The following is a 12,550-nucleotide window of genomic DNA, read 5'->3' on the forward strand; positions in this document are numbered from 1 at the left end:
GGTGTGGCCAGATTTTGAACTAAGTTCTATATTCAGCATCGAGAGATTAAATATTCGCTCCGGAACAAGAATGTTGCACCAAAGTTATCGTTTTTGCCCAAAAAGCTCTACCTGTGCTTGTAGCTACCAACCCAGAGACGCAAGATGGCGACAGGGATTCAGACGTGCACAGCCTAACATCAGATGGAAGTGAAAAGGGCTCCATGGAGAACGTTACCAGAGCCTACATAGCCCAGTCTCTTGAAGCCCTCTCAAATAAATTAATCACCTTCTGGCAACATACAGTCCACTCCTTGCGCAAAGATGTTCAAGAACTCGGCACACGCATGTCACATGTTGAAGAAAAATTACTTAGCCGAATATGTCCAAGCTATGGAAAACAAACTAGAAGACATCAAATCCAGGATGGCGGATGCAGAAGATCACACACAGGAACAACCCCACCTCTCTATGTTTGGGGCCTCCTCCACGCATATGCTCCAGCGATACTGGTGAATATGCTTCTGGTGGACAGGGTACATAGAGCCCCCAAGCCGAGGCACTTACCTGATTCGGTGCAGTGCGACATATTCCTCAGAGCTCACTATTTTCATGTGTAAGACTTGATCCTATGCTCCACCCGCAACCTTGCAGACAAAATATTTGCAGATCTGTCGGCAGCAACACTGAGATGCAGGAAGTCTTTCTACCAGGTTATCGAGGTCTAGCAGATTAATGGAATGCAATATTGCTGGGGATACCCCACAAAATTACTGGTCCAGAACCAAGGACATGTAAAGGTCATAATGACCCCAGAAGATGGCCTGAAATGACTCCAAGAATGGGGCATCCCAACTACACACCCAGTGACACCCAAGATGAGAAACAGACTATCACCAGAGTGGCGAACAGTGGCCAAGTGACCCGCGTGGCCTACCTGGACTCACCCCCAAGCTTGTGCCTACCACCGCAAGTATCTGATACTAGAACTATGCACAATGGGTTAATAGAAATATGTCTATAGGTAGACTCCAGATCCAGTTGGGTACCGCTCTTTAACCCCAGACTTGGGCTAAGAAGAGCAGGTGTCCCCCCAGGAACCCGTAGTGAAGGAAAAAGAAAGTCACCGGGTTGTACTAGTACATAGGGGGTAACCCTAGTAAGAATTTTAAACAAAAGAAAATGAAAAACACTAATTCCCCAACACAGACACCCTGATGGGTGCCGTGCCAGGAAAAATAAGTACAACCCTGTAGAAATGTACTAATTACTCAAAAAATATATATATATACACAGCATTATTTATTAGTAAAGCTAAAACACATAGCCTCCTTGCTAATAGGTACTCAAGGTGGGTAGGTACCAGTGCCTAAATAAAGTCTAAAGGCAACTATCAGGGATAGATAAGGAGAAAAAAAACTGCAATAGAGGTATACAACCTACTCTAGGTAAGGTAAAGGGAGTATCTAAGAACCCTGTAATGTGTATCATGCAGGCATAAAAGCTCCCCATCTATATACAACACACCCATATAGGATCCAGATACCTCTCCACCTATTCCCCCATACTAACAGCTAAATGCTACCTTAAATAAATCCCTATTACCTCAGCATAGCATAGAGCTAATGCCTACCAACACTTCTTGTCCTATAGAGGAGCTAAATACACAGACAAGTGCTAACACCCACAACCCAAGTGCATGGTGAAAAGATTAAAATAAAAAAGGAAAAAGCCCGACGCGCGTTTCGGCGTATCGAGACGCCGTTGTCAGAGGCAAGTGCAAAAACAGCTGAGGTAATAGGGATTTATTTAAGGTAGCATCTAGCTGTTAGTATGGGGGAATATGTGGAGAGGTATCTGGATCCTATATGGGTGTGTTGTATATAGATGGGGAGCTTTTATGCCTGCCTGATACACATTATAGGGTTCATAGATACTCCCTTTACCTTACCTAGAGTAGGTTGTATACCTCTATTGCAGTTTTTTTCTCCTTATCTATCCCTGATAGTTGCCTTTAGACTTTATTTAGGCACTGGTACCTCCCACCTTGAGTACCTATTAGCAAGGAGGCTATGTGTTTTAGCTTTACTAATAAATAATGCTGTGTATATATATATATTTTTTGAGTAATTTTTTGAGTACATTTCTACAGGGTTGTACTTCTTTTTCCTGGCACGGCACCAATCAGGGTGTCTGTGTTGGGGAATTAGTGTTTTTCATTTTCTTTTGGTTAATAGAAATACCATCAGAATCGTAATCTCCCCCTCTCTTCTCAGATTGCTTGTATGTTGCTATCATACATTGGGTTGCCATGGCGGGATCTCCATAACACCCCACTCTGATATTCCCTGAAGATGTTACTTTGCATAGTAAGAAATTGACCGAAAACACTGGAAGGCTTTACACATTTATTGTAAGGTGACAGAACAGTTAACCACCCTGTCAATGACAAGCCTATACACTTCATAAGTTAGTATGTTATCCAGGAAGGCAAACCTCTTTAGTTTATTTACCCAGCCCATGTCAAGAAAAATTGTAACAACACTTGGTACTGTTGCCACGCCACATATAGAGAGGAGTCTCTATTCTCATACACAGCTCCCTATCATTTATACTACTACACCTCAAAAAAGACAACTAAGGCAGATATATTATCCTCCACTGCCTCATAAACAGCATGCCATACCTCCTGGTAAACCTTTATAGCCCAATGATCAACAGAGAAACTTTTTAAACAATGTCCTTATGAAACTATCACAATCTTATACACACTCCCTGACCTCAACCAGATTTGGGACTCACAGTACTACTATACTTAGCATGTCATCTAGACATGCACAATTAAAAAAAAACAATGCAAAGAGTTAGTAAAATTACTGAAGTTACTGAGTTAGTAAAATTACTGAAAATATGATGGATGTAGGATGATCCATCCTAACAATTAATAGTTCTCATACTACTCCCCAGTACACACCCCAGAAAAGACTATTTCCTCAGGAGACCTAATACCTCAGTTCCTAGATTGCAAATTAGGAGACATAGTGTGGTCAGACCATGCGCCAGTCACATTGACAACAAAAGACCAATACCACCACCGAGGCAAAGCCCCCAGGTTCTTAAATTACCCCCTCTTATACAATCCCACTTTTGTAACCCAACTTACAGATGATATGCTCTCATATTTCAAACTTAATGACACCCCAGACACAATGCCGCTAATGCTATGGCAAGCACACAAACCAGTAATTAGGGGCCTCTTCATTAGAAGGGTGGCCTACTTGCACCGTAAGTCAAGACAGGAATACCTTTTCCTATTACGTACCTTAAGGAACACCACAAACGCTCAGCTTTTCCAACCATCAGAACAATAGTTACAAACTATAACTGACATACAGGGAGTGCAGAATTATTAGGCAAGTTGTATTTTTGAGGATTAATTTTATTATTGAACAACAACCATGTTCTCAATGAACCCAAAAAACTAATTAATATCAAAGCTGAATATTTTTGGAAGTAGTTTTTAGTTTGTTTTTAGTTATAGCTATTTTAGGGGGATATCTGTGTGTGCAGGTGACTATTACTGTGCATAATTATTAGGCAACTTAACAAAAAACAAATATATACCCATTTCAATTATTTATTTTTACCAGTGAAACCAATAAAACATCTCAACATTCACAAATATACATTTCTGACATTCAAAAACATAACAAAAACAAATCAGTGACCAATATAGCCACCTTTCTTTGCAAGGACACTCAAAAGCCTGTCATCCATGGATTCTGTCAGTGTTTTGATCTGTTCACCATCAACATTGCGTGCAGCAGCAACCACAGCCTCCCAGACACTGTTCAGAGAGGTGTACTGTTTTCCCTCCTTTTAAATCTTACATTTGATGATGGACTACAGGTTCTCAATGGGGTTCAGATCAGGTGAACAAGGAGGCCATGTCATTAGATTTTCTTCTTTTATACCCTTTCTTGCCAGCCACGCTGTGGAGTACTTGGACGTGTGTGATGGAGCATTGTCCTGCATGAAAATCATGTTTTTCTTGAAGGAGGCAGACTTCTTCCTGTACCACTGCTTGAAGAAGGTGTCTTCCAGAAACTGGCAGTAGGACTGGGAGTTGAGCTTGACTCCATCCTCAACCCGAAAAGGCCCCACAAGCTCATCTTTGATGATACCAGCCCAAACCAGTACTCCACCTCCACCTTGCTGGCGTCTGAGTCGGACTGGAGCTCTCTGCCCTTTACCAATCCATCCATCTGGCCCATCAAGACTCACTCTCATTTCATCAGTCCATAAAACCTTAGAAAAATCAGTCTTGAGATATTTCTTGGCCCAGTCTTGACGTTTCAGCTTGTGTGACTTGTTCAGTGGTGGTCGTCTTTCAGCCTTTCTTACCTTGGCCATGTATCTGAGTATTGCACACCTTGTGCTTTTGGGCACTCCAGTGATGTTACAGCTCTGAAATATGGCCAAACTGGTGGCAAGTGGCATCTTGGCAGCTGCACGCTTGACTTTTCTCAGTTCATGGGCAGTTATTTTGCGCCTTGGTTTCTCCACACGCTTCTTGCGACCCTGTTGACTACTTTGAATGAAACGCTTGATTGTTCGATGATCACGCTTCAGAAGCTTTGCAATTTTAAGAGTGCTGCATCCCTCTGCAAGATATCTCACTATTTTTGACTTTTCTGAGCCTGTCAAGTCCTTCTTTTGACCCATTTTGCCAAAGGAAAGGAAGTTGCCTAATAATTATGCACACCTGATATAGGGTGTTGATGTCATTAGACCACACCCCTTCTCATTACAGAGATGCACATCACCTAATATGCTTAATTGGTAGTAGGCTTTCGAGCCTATACAGCTTGGAGTAAGACAACATGCATAAAGAGGATGATGTGGTCAAAATACTCAATTGCCTAATAATTCTGCACACAGTGTAAATAAACGGATCAATGAACTGCTTCTCTGCAAGACCACTTACACTCTCCAATAACTGAAACAAACAATACTTACAAGGGAACAGAGCAGGGAGACTACTGGCTATGCTTTTCCAACAGAAAATGTCTCAAAAATAGCCTACTTGCACACTTCATAAGGGACCAAAATATACAATCCACGAGACATAAATAACAAATTGGCAGATTTCTACCATGCCTTTTACAACCTCAAGGATGAACTTGCCCTGCACCAGCCCACCAAACCAAGACATAAGTGACTATTTGCAACATATTATGCTCCCTCAACCAGATCTGCCTACCTGCTTACAGATAGAATCTCATCCCAAGAGATCAACAAAGCTATACACTCACTTCCATTGGGAAAAGTCCCCTGGCCCAGATGGATTAACCAATTCATATTACAAGCAATTCAGCACAGTTCTCACCCTGATACTAGAACAAGTCTTCAACCACATTTTTGAATCGGGAAACATTAGGCCAGAAATTTTACTAGTGCATTTCACTACACTTCGAGCCCCTCCAACAGGTGTCAAAACCTAAGACTCATCTCACTTTTGAACACAGATGTCAACCTCCTAGCAAAAATATACACCTCTAGACTATCATCCATTATCTCCACAAAAATACATGCAGACCAGGTGGGGTTTGTGAGGGGCAAACAGGGAGCTGATGGCACCAGGAAAGTCCGGGACCTCATGCATGGGCTGTGGGGAGGGGATGGCCCAGAGTGTCTTTCTCTCACTCAATGCAGAAAAAGCGTTTGATAGATTGAACTGGCCTTTCCTCATCGCAGTCCTGCAAGAATTTGGCTTTCCAAATTAATTCATAATGCTCAAATCAGCGATATACTCCAAACCATCAGTAATGAACCATCAAATAGTGAATGGCGACTTTTTGTCGCAAGCTTTTATCATCTCCAATGGTACTAAACAAGGCAGCCTACTATCCCCTATACTCCATATACTTGCTCTGGAACCCTTACTACAATCCATCAGAGATAATCCAAAAATTCATGGCGTGAGAATAAAAGATCAGGAATACAAACTAACTCTTTTTCAAACTCTTTCCTCAATGGGTAGCTACTGATCGGCTGAGAGTGTCAGCTGTCATATTCAGCCTATCAGAGACGACCAGCTCAAAGCTTCCAGAATGAAACTTTGGACACTGAGCAGAAGTACAACGTGCAAAAGGCACTGACTTGAAAACATTGGGGTTTAACCATTTAACTGATTAACTCCTTCAGGTAAAGGTAGCACCCAAGACCCATTGACACACAAAGATGCACACACAACACATACACACACACTGACAAACAGATACAAACATATCCACACTGACACACATATACACACACTGCCACATACATACACACATATATACCATCATTTTTATATTTTTAGCCTCCTTCCATTTAAAGTGACACTATAGTCACCAGAACAACAGCTTAATGTAGGTGTTGATAACCTGTGCTTGCAGGCTTTTTGCTGTAAACACTGCCTTTTGTGAAAAAAGGCATTGTTTACATTACTGCCTAGGTACATTTACAGTGGCAGTCACTCAGATACTAAAGTGCTTCCTTGATCAGTGCTGCATGGAGATGCTTAACTTTCTCCATAGATACAATTCATCTCTATGAGGAGATACTGAATGGCATGACCCACCCTGCCTCCTTGGCCATGAGAACTGACAATGTCAGCCAATCCATTATTTTCCTATGGGAGATCATCCATTCTGATTATGTGAGCCAAGGAGGAGGATTGGGGATGGGACCAGCGCTGGCAGACCGCACAGCGCTCGAAATAAGATGAGTGTTCTTACCAGTATAGGGTCAAGAATACATGTTTGTGTTCCTGACCCATAGTGTCCCTTTAGCATATATTTTCTGCGTAGGAGGTTGGATTCCCTGGGGTCCTGCTGCTGGATGAGGTCAATAGGAGTGTCGGTCTGGAGACATCTATCTAATTCCTCTCTTGAGCGGGTTCCTCTATGACTCCTCGCACAGGTTCTCTCTGTAGCTGGAAGAAGGTTACCTGCACTCACTTCCTCCCAGCACCCTCAATATTACAGGGCCCTATTGTTCTGTTAAAAGGTTGCAGCAGCTGCTGCTAGTTAAATGGTAATTGTTTGAGAGAGGTTAATTTTATGGTAACAGGGTATTTAGAATACTGTACGAATGTATTGGTTAATGGTATTGTTGAGTGGAGGTTGGATTTTGGAAGTTTAGGGTTAGTAAGGTAAAAATGTTTAATAGCTTCTGTAAGTTACATAGTTACATAGCTGAAAAGAGACTTGCGTCCACCAAGCTTATTTTCCTCCCGAGAATTTATGCCCCTATTTATACATGATAAAACCTTACTGACCCTAGAAACTGCAGATTGACATTGCATATTGCTGCCTAATTTGTTGTCTATAACAATTCCCAAATCCTCGTGTGTGGTTATCCCTTGTTCACTACCATGTAGGGTGTAAATTGCTTGTGCATTCTTAACCCCGAAGTGCATAACTTTGCATTTCTCTACGTTAAATTTAATCTGCCATAGTGCCCAGTTCCCGATCCATCCAAATCCCTCTGCAGCACAGCAATATCCTGTTCACATTTTATTACTTTACAAAGTTTTGTGTCATCTGCAAACACTGATAAATGGCTTTCAATGCCTATTTCAAGATAATTTCTAAACATGTTAAATAGAAGCGGTCTCAAATCAGAACCCTGAGGAACACCACTTACCACTTTTGTCCAGCCTGAAAATTTACCATTAATGACAACTCGTACTCTATCCTTAAGCCAATGTTCTACCCAAGAACAAGAATATTCATCTAGACCAATTTCTTTTAGTTTGAAGACTAACCTGTTGTGAGGAACCGTATCAAATGCCTTGGCAAAATCCAAGTATATCAAATCCACTGCAACACCCTGATCTATACTTCTACTTACTTCTTCATAGAATGCAATTAGGTAAGTTTGACATGACCTATGTTTCATAAAACCATGCTGAATATTGCTAATAACAAAGTTCTTCCCAATGAATTCCTGAATATTATCCCTTAATAGCCCTTCAAATATTTTCCCAGTTACAGAATTAAGCTCACATGTCTATAATTTCCAGGAAAGGATTTTGAACCCTTTTTAAATATAGGAACATCATCTGCCTTCCTCCAATCCTCCGGTACAATACCTGAAACAAAATAATCTTAAAAAATGAAATACAGAGGTTCACATATTTCCCCACTTAGCTCCTTAAGTACTAGTGGATGAATGCCATCAGGCCCGGAGCTTTATTTACATTAATTTTCTTTAATAGCTGTAGCACCTCGTCTCGAGTTATCCAATTACAAGTTATCTGCAAGTTTTTTGCAGCAATCATTTGCATATTTCTTGCCATAGGATCCTCATTAACATATACTGAAGAAAAGTAGTTATTTAAAATTTCTGCTCTTTCCTGGTCTTCATTAGCTAATAAACCCAACTCTGTTTCCAGTGTACCTACACTTTCATTTTTTTTTTTTTAGAATTGATGTACTTGGGGGTTGGTTTTGCATTCTTTGGCTATAATTTTCTCATGTTCTAGTTTAGCCACTTTAATTCCCTTTTTGCAAGTGTTATTGGCTTCCTTATATCTTAAATAGGATGCCTCTGAATTGTCTTATTTAAATGCTTTAAATGCCCTTTTCTTATGTTTAATCTCTTGTTTTACTTCTCTACTAAGCCACACTGGTTTTAATTTGTCTCTTTCATATTTATTACCCAATGGTACATACTGAGAAATGTACCTTTCTAATATTTGTTTGAATAGTTTCCATTTATCATCAATGTTTTTATCTTTAAGGAGTTTATGCCAGTCTATATGTTGTAGAGCTGCCCTAATATTATTGAAATTGGCTTTTTTTTTTTAAATTATATGTTTTAGTATAGTTTAGTGCTTTTGCTTTTTTGAGTTTATTTCAAAAATTACCATATTGTGATCACTATTTCCCAAACGCTCCCCTACTTGAATGTTGGTTAAAAGATCAACATTGTTTGTTATAACGAGATCCAGACAAGCATCCTTTCTAGTTGGTGCTTGTACCAGTTGTGAAATAAAGGTGTCATTTAACACATTCAAAAACCTGATTCCCCTTTCTGAAGTACTAGTCCCTCTATCCTAATTTATGTCCGGGTAATTAAAATCTCCAATAATAAATGTGTTACATCGATTTGCAGCTTTCCCAATTTGCTCTAACAGCTGTTCTTCCTCATTAATATTTACATTAGGTGGTTTATAACATATCCCAACCAATAACTCTAGTTCCCACATTTTGTTATATAGGCTCCTTGCATTAGTAAGCATACATTTGATATTATCATGAGTCTTTTGTACTTTTTGTGAATTATCAACATTACATACCTGATCTGTTTTGAGCTTTCCCCTCCCCCATCTCCATTCCCTTTGTTCTGAGCTAGAGCCCATCTCCTTTCCACCCTATCTCCATTTTCTAGATTGCTTTGTGTGGCTTATTTTTAATTTTTTTTACAAAATAATGGAGAAATGGGGCTAGACTAAAGGTGAGGTGTTTAAGGTTAGTTACTTAGGTTAGAGAGTTACTTAGGTTAGAGGTAGGCTAAAGGAGATGTTTTGGCTTACAAAGTTGCCAGAATATACTCCTGTATCCACAATGCTGCCTGTCACTTCTCTTTCATGCTATATATGATTAGCTCGTCTGCCTGAAGGCTCAGGGAATATGTCTTCATTTCTTACTCTATCTAAGAAAATATTATAAAAAATGTCTCTCATTTAGGGAATTCCAACCTCAGAATGGAGCAGTGGCAGACTGTATAAATATAGGCCTGTTGCTGCTTCTCTATAAATACTCATGGACTGAGCAGGGCTTTCTTCACCTCTTGACTCTGTTATATTCTGTATGTAAATTACTTTTTGTCAAATATGTTGAAGGTGTATAAATTGTCCTAATAAAAATACTAGTAATAATACCACCAATGGGAAGAGATATGTATTAAATGCAAATTCCAAAAGTGAGATTGAATCACAATTACTGATGGGCTTGCACTATGTGCATATACAGTTATGGCTACTGTGTTAGGCTACTAATTAGTATTTGTTATAAGTAAATTAGTCACAATTAGACTTGTGAATTCGGTTTCAAACAAATTGTGATTCATCTGAATTTTAGGCAATTGGTGGGTCGTCCAAATTCCATATCTCAAAAGTGTCATATGGACGTATCACGTAAAAAACAGATGAACAGTTTCCTTTGATGTTTGAGTTCTACCAATAAAAGTGATCTCTGATCTCTGATGGCTAGTGCACAGCCACGAAATGTTGATTTTACTCACAGGTAAAGTAAGAAGTGACCAATTGACATATGTATTATACATCACATATTTTTATATTTTAATATTTAAAAAATCATTTTAAAAGTGTATCCAGAAATATTAAATCATTGGAAAACGTTTTAAAAAATATTAAATTGAGCCAAGAAATACGTGTACATTTTGTGAACAAACAATTTGGTTCGCAGATCAAGTAAAAAGAAGTAACCAATAAAAGAAAAAAAGAGTATCAGTAAAAAGAATATCATATTTCTATAATATATAATATACACATTTAGATTATTTTTTACTGCTCCTCCTTTTTCCCCTCTGTTGGCTACTTCTTCTCACTTGATCTGTGAACCAAATGGCTGGTTCTCAAAACATATACATTTATATTTATATTGAATCAATGGGCAAAAAGATGATTGATGGCTATAGGACAACCACTAAATGTTGATCTTACTCACAGATAAAGTTAAAAGCAACATATTGAGTGAATTATTAGTTTTGTTATTGAATTTTGTTTTTAATATTGTATCCAAAAATATTAAATTTGAAAAGCACATCCTAAAATAATAAATCAAGCCAATATATTACTTTAATTATTATTATTAATTTTGGCATTGATATAGCGCCAACTTATTCTGCAGCGATTTGCAAAATTAATATAAATGTATATGTATATATTTTGTGAACCAACTATTTTGTTCACAGATCAAGTGAGAAGTAACTAATAGAGGGGAAAAAGGTGTCGCAGTAGAAAAAGGAATCCATATTTCAATATTTAATTTCTCTGTTGGTTACTTTTTTTACTTGATCTGTGAAGCAAATAGCTGTTTCACAAAATATATACATTTCTATTGGCTTGATTTAACATTTTTGGAGAAGCTTTTCAAATCATTTCATATTTTTGGATACACTCTGAAGATTTTTATAAAAATATTAAAATATCAAATAACATAATATATAAAACAATATATACAATATAAAATAATATGTATATATATATATATATATATATATGTATATATATATATATATATATATATATATATATATATATATATATAAGAATATAGTAAAATATGAACATAATGTATTTAGCAAAATATTACATTTCAAAATTTTATCCAACGCTTTTAAATCCTCTGAATCTCCTGGTTAGGTAAATACTGTCACATTTACACACATATTTCTTGTTGCTATGAATACTGTAAGCATTTTACTATTAGCGTAAAATCAGCGAAAATCAGCGAAAAATTTCATCTCAGACTACAGCTTATTGAGAATGCTCAAATGTAAAAAAGCCTAGGGTTTCTCACATGTAGTACTATTTAACATGACTATTCTTACACATATATGTCATTGTTGATGTGAACATTGTAAGCATTTTATTACCACTATAGAGTTTGAATTCAGTATTATTCTCAGAATACAGCAATGTATAGTTTTTTTTTAAGTTAAAAATGAGGGCTGTACCTGTTTCAGTTTTCAAATTGATTGGTTGATTTTCTGCCATTTTGAGCAAGAGTGCCCCCTGCAACCCAAAAGTATATATATTTTTAAATGGTCTGGGCTAGGTACTATCCCCATAATAATAACATATGTAAGGTAATAAAAACAGAAATTGCTCATTAACTAGTACCAGTATCAGTTGGTGATCAATCACTAAAAATATAAAACGACTTTATGAACTAGAGGAAAACAAAGAGTATAAAAAGAAAACATTGAGAGTTTTATTTTAACAGTGTTTACCCAACTCCAGTCACTCCCAAAGAGTGGCCATGGTCCAGATGGGCAGTCTTAATATTGTATCCCTGTCAACCTGTTCTGTTTTTTTTTCTGGGGCTCTGCACCTGTTAATACCATAGAAATATCTCCATAAAGCTCTAACATTAGCATCATTTAATGTGTTCATTAAATTAAAATGAAGGAAAGGGGCCTCGGGTAGGAAAAAGGGCAAATGAGTCATTTGTTACATGTGAGTTTACAGATGAAGAGGTTCTATTTCAACTGTCAAAAGTAAAGACAAATAAGTCAACGGGACGTGATGGAATACACCCAAAGCTATTAAAAGAGCTTAGTGTTGTACTAGCAAAACCATTAACAGATTTATTTAACCAATCATTGTTAACAGGAGTAGTCCCAGAAGATTGGAAGTTAGCGAATGTTGTGCCCTCCCAGTAGGGAGGAGTCGGGTAAGGCCAGTAAGCCTTACTTCAAAAGTGGGGAAAGTAATGGAAACCATGTTAAAGTATATGATTGTTGAACATCTAAAAACACATGGATTTCAAGA

Source organism: Pelobates fuscus, chromosome 3 (assembly GCF_036172605.1).
Source record: "Pelobates fuscus isolate aPelFus1 chromosome 3, aPelFus1.pri, whole genome shotgun sequence".
Taxonomy (NCBI): Eukaryota; Metazoa; Chordata; class Amphibia; order Anura; family Pelobatidae; genus Pelobates; species Pelobates fuscus.